We start from the raw sequence: 18,697 nt of genomic DNA on the forward strand, positions 1-18,697 counted from the left end.
AATCGTCGAACTGTTTATAAAACCAGTGCATGGTGCCCCATGATCGCATTAATGTACACAGCTATGATCTAATACTAATAAAAAAAGATTAAAAAAATTAGAAATATTTACACTGCCTTTACTTAAAAGTTTTTATTGCACATTTTAGGAATAGAATGTCAAATTAAGGCCATATAGGAAATAGATGATTGGAATGTTCCGTATATTTTCAGTGTTTTATCATTTATCGAATTCATACAGTGAACATTTATCAAGGTCTAGTTCACACATTTAGGTTTAGCTTTATAACAACCCTATGAGAAAGAAGACAGCATTACCATCACTTTATTTTAAAAGGGAGCAGAAGTTGATGCTTAAGACATTTTTCCCTAGGTCCCATGGCCAGTGAATGGAAGAGATAGATAGGATTAGAACCCTATCTTCTGAAGCATGATTTACAGATCTTTACACAACTCTCACATACCAGCCAAAACTTTAGAGAGACCAGGATTTTTTTTTTTTTTTTAATGGCAGGATCATGCCAGGCAAACATTAAGAAATACAGCGCTCAGGCCGGCAAGATTGCAGCGCCCAAGGAGACAGTTTTTCCTGAGAAACCAGCAGCAAAATGTACAAGGCCGCGCTGAAGAAGGAGAAACGAAAGAGGCGTCGGCAGGAACTCGCTCGACTAAGAGACTCAGGGCTCTCGCAGAAGGAGGAGGAAGAGGATGCTTTTGCTGAAGAACAACAACTAGAAGAAGAGAAATGGTTGGCGAGAGAGGGGCAAGCGAAGATTGCACGAGGAGTGGCTGCAGAGGGAGCAGGAGGCGCAAGGAGAATTCAGAATAAAAAAAGAAAAGGAAGAGGCAGCTAGGAAACGGCAGGAAGAGCAAGAGAGAAAGTTAAAGGAAGAATGGGAAGAACAGCAGAGAAAAGGGAGAGAAGAGGCGCAGCAGAAACTGCAGGAGGAGAGAGAAAGCGAGCACGCTGGGCGGCAGACGCCGGGGCAGGCCGGAAGTGAGTTGCGAAGTGGCGCCGCCTGGCAAACCCAGAACCACGCGTGGGTTTAAACAGAGCGGAGGAGGGGCGAGCGGGTGGTCCCTTCCACCGTGAAACCGGAGCGTGCAGGTGTGGAGACTGGTGTTCACGTAAACATGATTTCCCGGCCTCGAGCCCCACCCTTCTCATTAAAAGCATGTTCACAACGTTTGGAATGGCGCAGCGCCAGAGGGACGACTACGAGGCCGGCCTGGAGGACAGCGACGAGGACACCCACCAGCGGTTCCTGGACTTCTACGACCACGTGCTGCCCGGGGGGAAAGTCGTTCGGTTCAAGGTCAGTGCAACTTGGAGGCTCACCTGCGGGGCCACGTGCGCGTCAGTACCAGTCAGAGGAGGAATGCCTGGCGGCCCTGTCTGAGTTCAGCGGACTGTGGGACCCGGCTGCGGCCTCGCTGCCAATTCTGCCCCGTCACCCGCTAGAAAAAGGCCATTTGTGGATTATTCGAAATACAACAGGGCCCAAGAGGAAGAGACTGCAACTTCCTCCATGTGTTCAGAAATCCCAACAATGAGTTCTGGGGAGCTGACAGAGACGTCTGCCTGTCTCCAGATAAGCTGGTTCCTCATTTGGTAAGAACGTGGGGAGGAGGGAGAGGGGAGCCCAGTCCAGACGAGTCCTGCGAGAGAAAGGGGGGGACCTGGGAGGAAAAGGAGGAGGTAGTCACAGGGGGAAAGAAATCTCACAAGCACACGTCAAAGGGTCGTGAAAGGCACAGTTCACAAAATAGAGGAAGGAAAAAGGACCACAGCTGGGGCCAGGGCAGCCAGGGCAGCCGGAGCAGGCGCAGGAGCAGGAGCCAGAGGAGCCGGAGCTCATGTAGGTCCAGGAGTCATGGTCCAAGGAGGTCAGGTACTAGAGACAGCACTACCCAGATTCCCAAACCCAGTAAATCTGTTTTGTTCCAAAAAAATAAAAGGGGGGGGGGCAGCGTCTGTGGCTCAAAGGAGTAGGGCGCTGGCCCCATTTGCTGGAGGTGGCGCGTTCAAACCCAGCCCTGGCCAAAAACTGCAAAATAATAATAATAATAATGATAAAATTAAGAAGGAGGAAAGGAAGGAGGGAGGAGCTCAGAACTGAGGCAAGGTCTAGTTATAAACTGGGTGATCATATTATTTGGAGACATAAGAAAGGTAGTATTAATAATCATGCCAAGATAAGAGACATTTACCAAGATTGTACCAGAGTGCAGGACACAAAGTCTCCCTAAGCCACATCCCTGTGAGTGAGGTGTCACAGGCCAGTCAGTATTGAGGACAGAATTCTCAAACTGGAGCTCAAAACTCTTTGTTAACAGCTCAAGTTGGTAGAGGTCAGTGAGGAATAAGTTATGAGGGGAGAAAAGGCCAGATATCAAGAAAGAATTGAACATTGTTATTGGAGATACCAAACAATGAGATGCAGAGTATAACAATAAAATTTATAAATTATAATAATGTGACTACCACTATTGAGTTTCTGCTAACGGTCTCAAAAATCCTGAATTTTCCCTGTCATCACCTTTCCCTTCCACATGAGGAAACTATTCAAATTTGTAAATGTTGAATTATTTACATTCTATGAGAGTAGATTTCAACCCCATTCAATCAGAATCTTATAAAATATCTTAGCCGTGGAGTAAAAGTACCAACACAAAACTCTTGAATTTGACTAGGCTCATGTCAATTTTTGCCATGTCAGTAGATTAAATTGAAGGAAATCCATCCGGCTTTTATTATAACTAATCATTGAGATTATTACTAGCTATTCCATATTTAACCATCTTTACTTTTCTTCTATATCAATGGTTCTCAAACCTTAATACTAAAATATTAACCTTCAGAATCTCAGGCACAACCCTCAAATATTCTGATTCCATAGACATGACAGGGACCCTGATAACCTTCTGAGACAGACTCTGCCTCATGTAATTATTAGCATCAATTTTTATTTACTCTGTTTCTTTTGTTAAAATTTTTTTATTTACAAAATTTATTCAGCAAATATTTAGTAAACATTTGCACCAATTGTAAAAAGAAAAAAAAAGAACATACAGAAAAAAAGAAATGTTGTTATTCATTGATAACCTCTATTAACTTCTTGATAAATGTGCTTCAAAATCTTTCGTTTGTAGATACATATGACTTTTTGAATATTCTACATTTCCAGTGTGTTTTATACGTCTTATCATTTGTATATTATTTTGGATGTTTTCCAGTTTTCTGTGTCAGCTCTTTATTTTTAAAAAACCTTCTCTTAGGCATCTCCAGTGGCTCACGGAGTAGGGTGTTGGCCTTATATACCATGAGTGGCAGGTTCAAACCTGGCCCCAGCCAAAAACTGCAAAAAATAAAATAAAAAAAAACTTCTCTTCTTGTTTTTTAAAATGGGATAATTTCTATTGATCTTTTTCAAGTTTATTTTGTTTATACTACTAGTGCTTAAATAGAAGGTATCTTATGCATTTCTTGGATTCAAGATTATATATTTATCTCTATAATTATTACCAAACAAACCACGGGATAAATTGTGTTGTTCAAGTCAGACAATTTAAACAGATTTCCTTACTGATATTTTTCTCTGATTGCTTTTGTAATCACTGAGAAATTTATACCAAATTATTCTTTTCAATCATGCATTTAGCAATTTCTCCTGGTATTTTTGTTCAGGAGAAATTCTAACTTGAGGCTACTATATTCAGGTGCTTACAAATTTTAAATTGGGATGTCTTACTGGTAAAACCAAAATTTGATCATTGGCCCTCTTTTATCTCTGCTAATGCTTTTTGTTTTTCATTCTGTTTTCTCTGATATTAACGGATAAATCAATTTTATTTTGGTTGAAGTTTTCACAGTATATTCGTTCCATTTCTTCAACATCAGCATTTCTTTATCTTTCTGTAATATGTGTGTCTCTGTCAAATAACACTATTAGCTTGAACCATGCAGAATTGAAATTCTTGTGGCCAGAAAATGATCAACTATTGACAGTTTCATATGGTTCAGCCTAATATTTGTTTAGGTGATACTTTTATCTCATTGAATCTCATGTTAATTCTGTGAATTAAACATGTATATGCTCATTTTACAAATGAGTTTATGTGTGTTGGAGCTGAAATTTTAATTATATTTATCGTATTCCAAAGTTTCTTCTCTCTAGTAGCATTTGGATATGCATACTTCATAAGACACTACATTTAAATCACATTTCCCCTTGAAGTATTTATAGTACTGCAACGTAGAGATTATGTCACTTATGACATGAAACACCAGGCACATTCTAACAGGTTGTTGAGGAAAGTTTAAAAAGAATTTACAAGAGCAATGTACAAGAGTGGACTGGGTGAAGAAAATCCAACAGGTGATGATTATTGATTCCAGGAGCTAGTCACAGTGGATATGGAGCTATTGTCATCTCTTATCTAAAGAGCAAAATATGGTGGTTTGATCTTGTCAGTCACCACCACAAGCCAAGTGAAGAAAATTCTTTTGAATTTGAAGTTATCTTCAAAAAAGTGGAAACTGCATCTGAGTTCCCCTTGGGCAAGAGGATTGGTGACCTGCCTTCTGTCCCAATTTTGGTTAAATAAAATACACCAAATTGGAGAAAGAGGGCAGTAAGAGAACTGTGCTGGAGCAGTCTTTACACTCAGCATTTGCCCAGATGGAAATTGCCACGATGATGCCCATGGTTGAGCTGGACATGCTTGATCTCTCATGAACAAGAGGACCACAGCAACAGAACATGTGGAATGTACCCTATAGTAGGAAATTAAGTATAACTCCCTGAAAATTCATACTTGCATCCCAGGAAAAACCAGCCTTGGAATGCAGATGTGAACATTTGCTCTGTCCCACATTTCTTTTCCCAGACAACAGTGTAAGAGAAAAGAAAATCCAGAAAGAAAAGGAACAGAATTAGAAAGGGAAAAGAAATGAAAATATTATCCACACACATACGTGGGCACTGCAAACTCCTTACTTAGACTTTAGGCAAGCACAAGATACAAAGAGAGGGCAGCGCCATAGGTCAGTAGGGCACCGGCCACATACACTGAGGTTGGCAGGTTCAAACTGATTAAACAACAACAACAACAACAACAACAAATAGCCAGGCATTGTAGTGGGCATCTGTAGTCCAACTACTTGGGAGACTGAGTCAAGAGAATCACATAAGCCCAAGAGTTGGAGGTTGCTGTGAGCTGTGACGACACAGCACTCTACCCAGGGCGACAGCTGGAGACCCTGTCTCAAAGAAAAAGAAAAAAAAAAAAAGAGATACAAAGAGAGGAAGCATGGCACATGTCTGAACTTCTGTCATTTTGAAATGGAATCTATTTTTTAATACCTCGAAGTTGAAGGAAAGTTATGGAAACAAAGATATTTTAGGAAGACTGGAAAGAGTGATTTAACAGAACATAGCTGAAGGTAGCAATTGAAGAAAGAAAAACATTTCCTGCTTACACCCCTCCAGGATGAACTATTTAATTAACCAGTTACCTATATAAACGTTGAGCACCATTATGTACATATATGACATTGGAACAACACGGAGATAACTGAAAATAACTTTCAGCCCTGTTAACCTTGCATCACCAATAAGCTTGGGTTAGAAAATTAATTATAAATCATCACTACAGTGAGAACCCATATTTTCCCATATATTGCAAAAATGTGTTTAAATAGAACTTACTATTCATCATCAAATACATATATAGTCATTTTTAATATAGAAATCTATTTTTATTTTACCTCCTTTGTAAATACCAAAGTCACAGAGCTGGGAATATAAATCTCAACTTCTTTCCAATTTCAATTTATGGCTTGTTTTCACATCTATATATATTTTGAGTGCACTTAAAAATAAGCATTTATTTTTCTGTTCTCCACATGATTAAATTCTTTTATCTTGTCCTTTTTTAGTCCTCTGGAAACTATGCAAAAGAACAGAAATATATCCACCAACTTCTGTATCAAGTCACTAAGAATAACCCAGCAAGCAAAGAACTCTTCTCTAAAGAAATAGCTCATCACCCCTGAAAGTAAAAGTATGTCTGTTTCTTCCCTTTACGGGTTGGATTGAACTGTTTTATCTTCATCACCTAATGATTATATATTCATTTCCTTTTTTTCCATAGAAGTTCAGCAGCAGTACTGTGAGAATCAAGTCTATGATTCTCAAGATAGAACTCCCCTATATATTTTTTCATCTTTCTGAAAGCATTAATAGTTGAATATCCACCTTCATATTTTTTTAGGGATAAATATTTTTCAAATTTTGTTTTTAAAAAATGAAAAAATAAATATTTCTATTTATTTTCTTCTTCTCACTCTTCTTCCCCCAGATGAATGAGTTTTCACCCTGCACTCTCATATTTCCAACTTTGTTTTTGGTCTCCTTGACTACAGTTGACCTAGTTGGGTACTGTTTTTTTGAAATCTTCCTTTTCCCCTTAAAACATAATATTCCTCCTTTCTAAGCTACAGTTTCTCTCATTGCCTCCCCTCCTTCTTGACCCATACTGTGAGCCCAACCAAAGCTTACTTTGATATTTTGTTTTCCCCTTTCTTTATATTCTCTGCATTCTATCCATTCTTCCAGTTTTAGCTATCACACTTAGGCTGGTAAGTCCCTAAATTTACAACTTTATTTCTTAACTTTTCATCCTTTCTCATCATTTATATCAGAGGGCATGTTTCTTTGGAGTCTGTGACATCCAAAATGTAAATAAGTCCTCAAGTCAGCCATGTGTCCCTTGTCCTTAATAAGCACCCTGGAACTGCCCATTATCAATCAGTCCCCACATGTTGACCCTGCCCTACCTCAGGCATTTGTATGTTCTTCATCTCCCTAAAATTCTGCTAAAATAGCTGTGCAGCCTCTAAGTCTTTAGCCTCAGAGCCATTTTATCTTGCACACACCTGCCAGGATTACTGTTTTTTTAAACACCCCTTTCAGCACAGCAGTGTCTTAGACTCACTTTCTCTTGCTCATGACTATCTCATCTGAATTTTAGAATCTGGCATCTAAGTCCCTTTATCAACAGGGTCCACAGTCCCCATATTTTCTAACCAAATATCTCATTACTCTTCAGCATGCCCTTGCTCTAGCTAAATCAGGTAACTCATCACTGCCCACATAGATCTTAATCATCTGCTTTATGTATTTTCCTGACAACCCCAAATTCCCTCTTTTGCCTTTTTTACTGGTTCATGTTTATTACCGACCATGCTTATTACTTCTATCATTGGCCATATAATAGGGGTGTCCACCCTGAGATGACAGAATTTCCTATACTTTCTATCTAGCTTATTTTTACAGTTTCCTTGAAGGTCTCAGTCACCAAAGATAGATTTTTATATTGCCAATACCATTATACTTACGTATCATTAGTCTTAAGTATGCTTTCAGCCTGAATGTAAACAGAGTGTGTATAACTTCAGATGAATGGAGGAACCCTTAAAATGCCTAATTTGTACATGAATTCAACATGCATTTATTGAGCATCTGCCACATGCTAGGAACTATGCCAGGAGCTAAGAATACAAAAAGATATTTAAAAACCCTCCCCAAATCAAAATAGACTTAATAGTTTAAAGACCCATATTAAAAATTATTTTCTCTCCTCTTTATTTTCCTGTGTTTCAATAATAAGGAAAACTTAAAAATAAAATAAAATAAATTAATATAAATTATTTTCTCATCAATAAGCAGACACAGTCATTTTTGAAGCTTAATTATTATTGGATTGTTTAAGTATAAACTGTTTATATCTAGGAGACATTATCCGACAGTTGAAAGAATTCATTCATTTAATGAACATTTACTAAGAACCTACTAGGTTCCAAATCCAGGAATGAATGAAGTCCACGATGAGGGAATTGGATTTTTTTTTTCTCACTATATCCTCTGTCAGAGGAAATACATTTTATGTTATGAAAAATGTTGACAAAGCATATAAGGACATTAAATGCTTGCTTTCAGAGGAACTAAAAATTACTCTGTGTAGTTAGTAATATTGTAATGAAAAAGACAAAAACTATCCTTATATTAATAGCAAGAATCTAAGTATCAATGGTTATCCTCAAACGCAGACCCAATCTCCACCCCCTGTAATATAGTTCTCTGGAAACACTTAAATGTGGTTTTCTTAACTTCTAAAAGAAAAAAAAAATGTAACTGCAAGCAAGAATACAGTATTTGTTTATGCAGATAAGCTGTTTACATAATTAAAATTTCAGCTAATTAACATGGAAAGAAATCCTCTAAGTACTAAAAGGGTTATTAAAAATAAACATATCACAATTTCTAAGCGCATCTTGTTACAAATTAATTACCCTGGTAAATTTATAAGGTCTTTTCTTCCTGGTTTCTTGGTCCAGATATATTGATATTTCTTATGTTATTCTATCATCTGCTTTGTCACATGGTCTTCTAGCAGCAACTAATGTGGAGAGCCAGGGACCTATGAATTGTACATCCCACCCCAAAGTCTTCACCCACCCCAAGTTCAATGATCTGCACAGCTCCAGCTGCAGCTAACTATTAGCATAGTGTCTTTTTTTTCTCATATGATATACGTAATGAATGGGTTCTTTTTTTTTCTTTTTGCAGTTTCTGGCCGGGGCTGGATTTGAACCCACCAGCTCCAGTATATGGGGCCAGTGTCCTACTCCTTTGAGTCACAGGCGCTGCCCAATGGTTCGTTTTTTTATCCTCAGCTACATATCAGGAAAACACTGATTATCAGCATTTGCCCAATGCACACTGTTAGAAAGTGATCTCATGTTGGAGAATCTCTTCTCGTTTATGACCTTGTCACTGAAATGGGTCTTTCTAAGGCAATCGCTGTGAAGTAAGGAGCAAACCACTACAGATGTTTCATAAACCATGTTCACAGAATATGTACTTCTAAAGTGTGGAGAGTTCAGCTGCCTGTTTGAAATTATGAACAAGACACAAAGTCATGGGTGGATCCAAATTTTGTTGGGTTTGAAGCTTACACAATTTTGGGAGATTCTTTACAAACATAAAAAGGCAAAGGCAAAATTAGCTACAAAAGTGGATATTTCTTTAGAACAAGAAAGAAAACAAGTCACCACAAAGTACTACAGATTTAGAACCTTTCTTTGGAGATGTCTTGGGCCATTTACCAGGAGTATCAACAGAAAACACTTCCTAAAGGCGTTCTGGCTTCTCCTCCACACAAAACTTGCAATAATTCCCAGAAATTCTCAGCACTCAGCAGGTGAAACACCCTGAAGCTTCAAGTTTTAAGCTGCATGGTGGATTTATTTCTGTATATAGGATAAAATAATCAAACAAAACCTAACACACGTTTAGAGACATCTTGTACCCATGTCTTGGCCTTCTTCTATTAAGCTTCTTGCCTTTTCTGGATTTCCTATGATAAGATCAGCATCCCATCACCCTTATCAAACAAGCCAATATTTAGGCTGCAGTGCATGGAGGCTAATGAGGTTATGTCTCTACAAAGCTGGCACCACTTTCTCTAACGCTTCACTGTGCAGAGGAAATGGCAAGACAGCTGTGTGGACCACGTTTTGGCCTCCCCTAGATTCCATCTATGCCTTCCTAATCAGCGTCCAAATGTTCCAATTCTCTGCCTTTTATTCTTCTTCTTTTTTTTTTTTGAGACCGAGTCTCACTATGTCATCCTCAGTAGAGTGCTGTGGTGTCGCAGCTCACAACAACTTCAAGAAAGGGATTAAGCAATTCTCTTGCCTCAGCATCCCAAGAATCTGGGACTACAGGCACCCACCACAACGCCAGGCTATTTTTTTGTTGCAGTTGTCATTGTTGTTTAGCTGCCCCAGGCTGGGTTCGAACCTGCCAGCCTTGCTGTACGTGGCTGGTGCTGTAACCACTGTGCTAGGGCTGCCTAGCTCAATTCTCTGCCTTTTTTATTGTCTTGAGGTTCTCCATGTTCACCATCAACACCACATACTGGGCCAAAGACCCACAGCACTAGGCAAACAGATCCTTCTGCTCCTGGGAGCCCCTGAGGTACAGCAGCTGAATGAGGCCAGCTGGACATATACAAGCCAAACAAAAAAGCATTTTGTAAAGATATTTCAGACAGGAAAGTAGAACAAAACAAATTTTTCTTGTGTCCTCTAACTAGAGAACCACAGGGCATCTTGTCAATTACCCGACTTTTACTTAACAGCACACTGCCTTTCTCTAGTATCTATAATTGTATAAAACTGTCTTAGACCAGGAGTTTATGTTCAGGTCATAAACAGAACATTTAAGCACACTTTCATTGGGAAATCTGTAACTGCAAGGACTGACAGATAGTTATTCTAGTCTCCTGTTAGGGATTATCCCATGAAGATAATGACTATAAATTTTCCTTTGATATGTCATGGCAGGCTTTAGGAACACTAACTAGAACAGATTCTGAAATTGAGAGTTTGGCTCCTCTGTGTCTGTTTCTAGCTCTGAGAAATGTATTGAAGTTCACATCAGACAACACTATCAAGTTCATTAAGGGACTTGTGGATATTTTACTTATGGCTTATTTAAAAGGTTGTTGAGCATTTTTTTCTCAAGTTAAATTACGGGTTGCCTCAATTTTATCACTTTTAAAGAAAATTTAAAGAAATAACCAGTGATCTTTGTTAAAAGTCAAACTGTAATGCTTGCAGCATTATTTAGGAAACTACGGAATGAGTAGAAAAAAAAAAAAAACAATGTTATTTTATCCAAATATATTGTTAACAGCTGAACTTTTTGTGAAATTGACCTCTTAAGAGGACAGTGTTCGCTTTGGTAGGTACATTCTTGTATATATTTTTTGCTGGACAATCTCTTCCCAGTGTGTGTTGGACAACAGGAATCTGTGCCTGATACTATACTTATTATTATTATTATGGTGCCACTTTGTGCATAAATCCCCTAAATACAAAACTGCATCATCCTTAGCAGTGCATGTAGGATATAAATATCTGAAAACTTCTGAACAAATATTATTACTGGATACCTTGTGATATTTTTTCCCAAGGTGAGCATTTGCACAGATACTAAAAGCACATTAATAAATCTTCCCTTTGAGAAAATATGCCAGTGTTTTTCCTTTTGAGAGCCATCCCGTAGATTAGCATCTTCAAAGTGTGATCCGAGGACTGACATGAAAGTCCTCCTCACTATTTTGAAAATGATTAAGTGAGTTATTAAGGCTTAATATTTGCCATTCATAAATCAAAATTTTCGTTAGAAAAGCTTTCTAAAAGCCTTTTAACGCAACATTCTGTTAAGAAGCACAACTCTGTGCTATGCTTGGCAACGTTGTACAAGTATTACTAGATGCATCCCTACAGATAATGGAGATTCTTAAAATTATCTAGTATAATATATACTATTATTAGTGTATGATCAGTATAGTTTTCAGTTAATTACAGCATTCACTTGCTGCTGTTCTTTTCTCTATAATTCTATAATTATTTTGCTTTTGCTTCATCATCAACTTATTATTATTTTCTCCCATAATTTGTATTAATGCAGGTTTTTCTAAGCATACAAAATGAGGCTCAACATCATCAGTAGTTAGCAGAGAAATCTGACAACATCAGTCGTTAGCAGAGAAATCTGAATTAAAATCAAAATAGGATGATATTTATTCCACTAATATGGCTAAAAATAAAAGGAAATAATGTGTTGGATTGGATGTAGAACACTTGGAAAATTTTTTTTAAATTTCAGCTTAATAAGGATACAAACAATTGGGTTACATTGTTAAAGTTCAAGTTGAGCCCTTCACTCAGGAGGAATGCCATATATCCCTACATTGCACCTGTTAGGTGAGATCCCACCAAACCTCCTGCCTCCTATTCCATCCTCCACCCACTTGAATTTAATTGTGTTTTGTATTAACCTTGGTGGAGTTGAAGAGCATTCCCTGTAGTAAAGTATCACAAGAATGCAAAAGCAAGTATCCAGTGCACTCAGTTCTAAATGAAACCAGTAGATGAACTACTGCATTCTCATACAAGAGAAAAACAGCGGGAAATTTTATCTGTTGCTGGTGAGAGTGTAAAATGGCACAACCACTTTGAAGAACTTTATGACAGCTTTTATATAGCTAAATGCATGCCAGCACTATGACTTAGCAACTGAACTACTTCAACAGAAGTGAGCATTTATGTTTACCAAAGGACACACACAAAAGTATTCATGGAAGCTGGGTTTATTCATAACGACCCAGAATTGGGAGCAATTTAAATGTCCTCCAACAAGAGAATGGATAGATATAATTGTGGTATATTTATATAGGAATGAACATTGGGATAAAAAACATACTAGGAATACCACACAGCCTTTACAAAGCAGTGAAAAATGAAAACTATAGTCAAACACAACAACATGGATAAATCTAACAGACTTGACCAGTAAACAAAGTCAAACACAAAATAATGTATGCCATATGATTTCATGTTGTAAAAAGTTTAAAATAGGAAAAATTAATCTATTTTGCTAGAGGACAGAATAGTAGTTACTTTGGTGGATATATGAACTGGTTGGGGGCCTTAGGAAACTGGGTACAGTGCATTGAAAATATTCTTTATTTTGATATGGATAGCGGATATACGCTGGGATGTGTCTGTATTTGTGTGTGTATATGTATACAAAAACTCATTGCATTTAATATTCATGCACTTAAGCGTATATAAGTTATACTTCACTTTAAAGAACATAAATACCAAAAAGATGGCTCCTGGGAAATTTTAAGAATCCATGTTTTATACCAAATGATTGCCAGAAAATGTCTTCTAGCTACTTGCTATTTAAAGTGTGTCCTAGACTAGCAGTATTGAAAACACTTGAGCTTTTGCTAGAAATTGGAGTCTTAATCCTCACTTCATGCACACTGAACAACAATCTGCATTTTAACAATTCCTAGGGGCTTCATGGGAACTTTAACTTAGTTCCTTCTAGTTAAGTTATCTGACTTCTGAGCAATTCCTACAAATCTTTTAGAACTCATTTCTCATTTCATTTTCTTTGGGAAGATTTCATCAGCTCTCAGACTTGATAGATTCATCATGTATACTGTGGACTCCTGTGAGTACCTACCACACTTCCCAAATTTTCATCACTGAGCTATTTTTCTCCATAGAGTATAAACTTATTGAAGGCAGAAACCCAAGTCTTAACTTGATTTCCGTTCACAGTACATAGCACACGATAAATGCTAAATCAATGATTGACTGAATAATGAAACATAAATAAAATAGTGACTGAAATTCTCAAAACTTACATGCAAGTAACACAATTAAATGAGCAGTAGCAACACTGTATTAGATAAGAATTTAAAATGTATTATTCAGGTAAATTTGGACTTACAATGTTCAAACTTCCACCTACCTCAAAATTTGGGAAACTGCCTAATTATAAATATATTCCCAAAGAGAAACACTTATAACATACCTTGCAATTATAAATGTGACCCCCCAAGAAGGAATATTTCTCATGTAGCTTTTATATTGTATCTAGATTTACAGGTTTCATACATTCTTACAAAATACTGTCAGGGCTTTATAATTTTAAAATGTGGTTTTGTGTTCAATTTTGGTAGTTTGAAGGTAAGAAGAAAATTTCCAGAAACCTAAAATTAAAAAGTTATTGTTCGACTTAAATATGGCACAAGTTACAGGGTCAAGAAGTTTGGTTTTTAAAACCAAACATTAATCAAATAATGTCTCGCTAAATTTATATATATATATATATTTACTTCCTACAGATACACGTATACACAAATGTGTATATATACACGCACATGTGTGCATGTGTATATGTGTGTATACAAAATCTGTGGCTATGATAAAGCTGAGTGTATTCTTACCATGTATAGAGAGAACAGAATCACAGGAGAGTTTTAGTAACATCTTAGGAGATAACAACATCAGGGTATTTGTTAGGAACTGGAATCTGGCTTAAGGTAGATATTTAGTACAGGAGCTTGATTGGAATTGGTATGAATCATTTTGATTTAGTATTGGTGGAGACAGCTAAATGAAGATTTTGAAGCATAAATTTCATAGAGTGGAAGGAAGTAAATAGTCATTTGATGCTATCTGTTGAACAGCTAATCAGTTTGATGTTCATTTAAATAGATTTTTCATTTTTTGTTGTTTTTGCGATGGTTATTGAAGTCTTCGTCATAAAAATCTTTCCCCACTCGAACATTGTGAAGAGATTTCCCCACACTTTCTTTAAGAATTTTCATTGTTTCATGTCTTAGATTTAAATCTTTTACCCATCTTGAGTCAATTTTTGTATGAGGTGAAAGGTGTGGTCCCAATTTCAGTCTTTTACATGTGATTAGCCAATTCTCCCAGCACTGTTTGTTGAATGGGAATTCTTTTTTTTTTTTTTAATTAATTAATTAATTAATTTTTTTTTATTGTTGGGGATTCGTTGAGGGTACAATAAGCCAGGTTACACTGATTGCAATTGTTAGGTAAAGTCCCTCTTGCAATCATGTCTTGCCCCCATAAAGTGTGACACACACCAAGGCCCCACCCCCCTCCCTCCTTCCCTCTTTCTGCTTCCCCCCCATAACCATAATTGTCATTAATTGTCCTCATATCAAAATTGAGTACATAGGATTCATGCTTCTCCATTCTTGTGATGCTTTACTAAGAATAATGTTTTCCACGTCCATCCAGGTTGCATGCTTTTGTTTGGTTTGTTAAAGATCAGATGTAGAGACTAGTTTCATTTCTTGGTTTTCTATTCTGTTCCATATGTCTATGTCTCTATTTTTGTGCCAATACCATGCTGTTTTGGCTACTATGGATGTGTAATATAGCCCTAAGTCTGGTATGGGGATGCCTCCAGCTTTGTTTTTAATTTTTAAGAATAGCCTTGGCTATACAGGTTTTTTCCCTGATTCCATACAAAACAAAGTGCTGTTTTTTCTAGTTCTTCAAAGTATGATGTTGTTATTTTAATGGGGATTGCATTTAATCTGTATATTGCTTTGGGTAGAATGTCTATCCTAACAATGCTGATTCTTCCCATCCAAGAGCACGGTATGTTCTTCCATTTGTTAATGTCTTGTGCTATTTCTTTTCTTAGGATTTTGTAATTCTAATCCAGAAACATAATTCCATAATTCAGAACCTTCATCTCTTTTGTTAGGTATATTACTAGTCTTTCATTTTCTTTGAAATTACGGTGATGGGAATTGTGTCCTTGACTTGCTTCTCAACTTGGCAGTTATTTGTGTATACAAAGGCTACTGCTTTGGAGACATTGATTTTATACCCTGAGATATTGCTGTGTTTCCTGAGAGTGATCAGGAGTTTTGTAGTGAGTCTCTGGGGTTTTCTAAGTATAAGATCAAGACTAAAGCAGCAGTTGCAAAAGTAACAAAAATTAACAAATAGGACTTATTAAGCTGAAAAGCTTATGCACAGCTAAGGACACAAGTAAAGCAAATTTAATTTAGAATTGGAAAAGATATTTGCATGGTATGAATTTGACAAAGGGTTGATAACTGGAATCTACAGAGAACTCAAATTAATCTACAAAAGAAGAACAAGCAACCTATCTATCACTGGGCAAGAGATATGAATAGAACCTTGTTGGAGGAACACAGACAAATGACTAACAAACATTTGAAAACATGCTTATCTTCCCTGATATTCAGAGACATGCAAATCAAAACCACTCTGAGGTATTACATAACCCCAGTAAGAATACCCACATCACAGAGTCTCAAAGCTGCAGATGCTGGTGTGGATGTGGAGAAAAGGGAACACTTTTACACTGCTGCTGGGACTGCAAACTAATACAATCTTTTTGGAAGGAAGTGTGGAGAATCTACAAAGAACTCAAACTAGATCTCCCATTTGATCCTGCAATCTCATTACTAGGTGTCAACCAGAAGAAACAAAATCATTTTATCACAAGGACATTTTCACTAGAATGTTTATTGCAACTCAATTTACATTTGCCAGAATGTGGAAAGAAGCTAAATGCCCACTAACCCAGGAATGGATAACAAACTGCAGTATATAAATACCATTAAATACTATTAAGCCCTAAAAAGATGGAGACTTTACATCTTTTGTATTAATCTGGATGAAGTTGGAACACATTCTTCTTAGTAAAGTATCACAAGATTGGAGAAGCAAGAATCCAATGTGCCCAATTCTAACATGAAGCCAGTAGATGATCTAATACATCCCCACATAAGAGAAAAACTCAAATCAATCCAAGGTGGGGGGCAGTGTGCTCCCACTTAATGGACACAATTTTAGGGTTATGGCACACCTCTTGGGAGTCAAACACAGTTATAAGAGGGACTTTACCTGACAAAGTAAATCTTTGACTTTACCTAAAGTTCAAAGATCTTTAACAGAAGTACCTCCTTCTGAAAACTGCTTCTAGAGCCATCCCAAGAATTCCTAGCTAGAAATCTCTGGTAAGGACCATCTTCTAGTAATTCAAGAATACTTTATAAGAGACATAAACCCGGGGATTAATACCACGGAGTTACACAACTGTTCTAGTAGTGAAAAGTATCCCACGAAGTTCTCCCCAGCACCAGGACTCAAATTTTAGCTTATTCCAGAGTTGTTCAGAAGAACATTGAGAAAAAGAGGCTCATACTTATTAATAACCAGGCTGCAGGTACATTGTGAATTACCTACAATATTTGTCCATGTCTATGGTTAGTAAATGGAGCTCAAAACTGCAGGTGATATTTCTGGATTTATGGATCAACTTGTTCCTAACTCATAGAAGAGGGGTCAATAAATCTCAGAAGAATTCACTCTTAAGGGTAATACCTTAGGCTTTAGAAGTTTGAGGGTTTCTAAGTGTTTTGCTAATTTGAGTTTTACAGTTCTGTTCATTTGTCTTCCCTTCCCGGAAATTGAAGGCAATGTTGGCAGTACAATTTTTGAGTAAGTGGCAGAGATTTTCAAAGCATTTTAATAACAGTCCCAGAAAAAAAAAATGGTATTCTTATCACTGAAGAGATAGATTGGAACTCCCTAGGAGTTCTCTATATTGGGAACACATAAGCCATTTTTAATTTGCTGTTAGTGCCTAGATCTCCAGGAAGAAAATACATCAAAAAATTCTGAGAACTATCATAAAGGCCAGGACATGTTACAACCAGAATGTATTAAGTGACCAATTATGATACTTTTATGAAATCTATTTGGAGATGTACAAGAGGGGTCATGAGGTTTCATCTTTGTCCATATCAACAAATTATGATAGTGACAGGTGAGATTTGACTCAGACACATCCTCAGCAATTTAGTTAAGTTGCCCCAACAGTGTTTATTAAACACAGTTGTCATGTTATTCTTGCTGTTGTGGATAACTTCCTGTTAAACTTTTGCCAAGTTTCCATTTGAGTTTCTCTGGTGCTATGAGGCAAATATCCTAAGATCTTCAAGCCAACCTCAGAAAAATGTACATCCATATTTCTCCCAGCACTCCTATTGTAGATCTGAGCCAATATATGTCTTTTTGTCAAAGCCTCTACAAAGATTTAGTCTCTTGTAGATCCGAGAATGCTAGAAGTTTCAGAATTCTGCTTCTCTGGTGTAATGATCAGCCAGGGCCTACTCTTTAGCCTCCATGTTACCCGATTTTGAAATAGCTCCTACTTTTAGAATTAGTTACCTTCGTAGAACACATTAGAACACTCAAAAGTTCTTTACTATGTTGACCTTTTTATTGGGGTTCCTTCTTGGATCAAAAACCTTCTTTGCCTACAAAGTATTACAAAGTTATGAAATCTATTGGTTTGCTGATTTCTATGAAGTTGAATCAGAACATGAGGGATTTGTCCAGATCTTTCATGTATAAACAGGTAGAAAAGATTATGATAATAGGTAGCCAAGGGTGGGAGATTATTAAAGAGTTAATCCTCACATAAATCTGCTCACATTTAGATACAGTAACTAAGGACCTAGCTAAGCTATAGAGTGGCACAGTGATTTCAGAAAAGTTGGAGATAACGTTGTCAGAAGTAGCAAACTCAGGGATCCTCTAAGTTGTTTCTTAGCTACTGATCTGGGAAACTTACAAACTGCTCATGGTCTATCCTGAGTAAGGGATTTACCTCCGTGAGTTGCCATGTCCTGGGACTGAATATTACTTTGACAAAAGTGGAATTCTTCTTTAGAAAGAAACTTTATGCCATTCTCAAGCTAACACAGAAAGTAGATACAATCTTAGAGCTCACCTTATCTATAGAATGAAACAAAAATCATTCATGTATGTATGAAGAGAGTAACCAGGAAATGTAATGTCTGTCATGTCCTGGCTGAGGACTTAAGAAAAGTTAGAAGGTGTTTCATTAAACCTCTGGAGAGTAATAGCCTAGCTAGCGTTCTGATTTTCTTAGGAAAAGGCAAACAAGTGTTGACTGTTTTCATCTCAAGAAAGAAAGTGAAAACACATTCACAACTGTCAAATATGTAGCCTCAGGAGGCAACGAAGACAAAACAGCATTGGGGGTTGTTACAAAGGGAAAACAGAGACTCTCTATTCTTTAATGAACCTGAGGTCTTCAATATCCCCTACTGACAGAGATTTTTGACTAAGAAGATGAATGTGGATATTGTAAGAACTGGTACAAAGTATGATGAGTCTTTTCTCTTTTAGACTTTTGACCTCTTTGAGATCT

The 18,697-nt window shown here is 37.1% G+C and overlaps 1 pseudogene; it reads left to right on the plus strand.

Annotated features, from left to right (window-relative positions):
* The first annotated feature begins 506 nt into the window (after positions 1-506).
* Positions 507-18,697, plus strand: part of LOC128598358 (U2 small nuclear ribonucleoprotein auxiliary factor 35 kDa subunit-related protein 2-like) — a 48,936-nt pseudogene continuing 30,745 nt past the window's right edge.

The sequence above is a fragment of the Nycticebus coucang genome, chromosome 11 (assembly GCF_027406575.1).
Source record: "Nycticebus coucang isolate mNycCou1 chromosome 11, mNycCou1.pri, whole genome shotgun sequence".
In the NCBI taxonomy this organism is placed as follows: domain Eukaryota; kingdom Metazoa; phylum Chordata; class Mammalia; order Primates; family Lorisidae; genus Nycticebus; species Nycticebus coucang.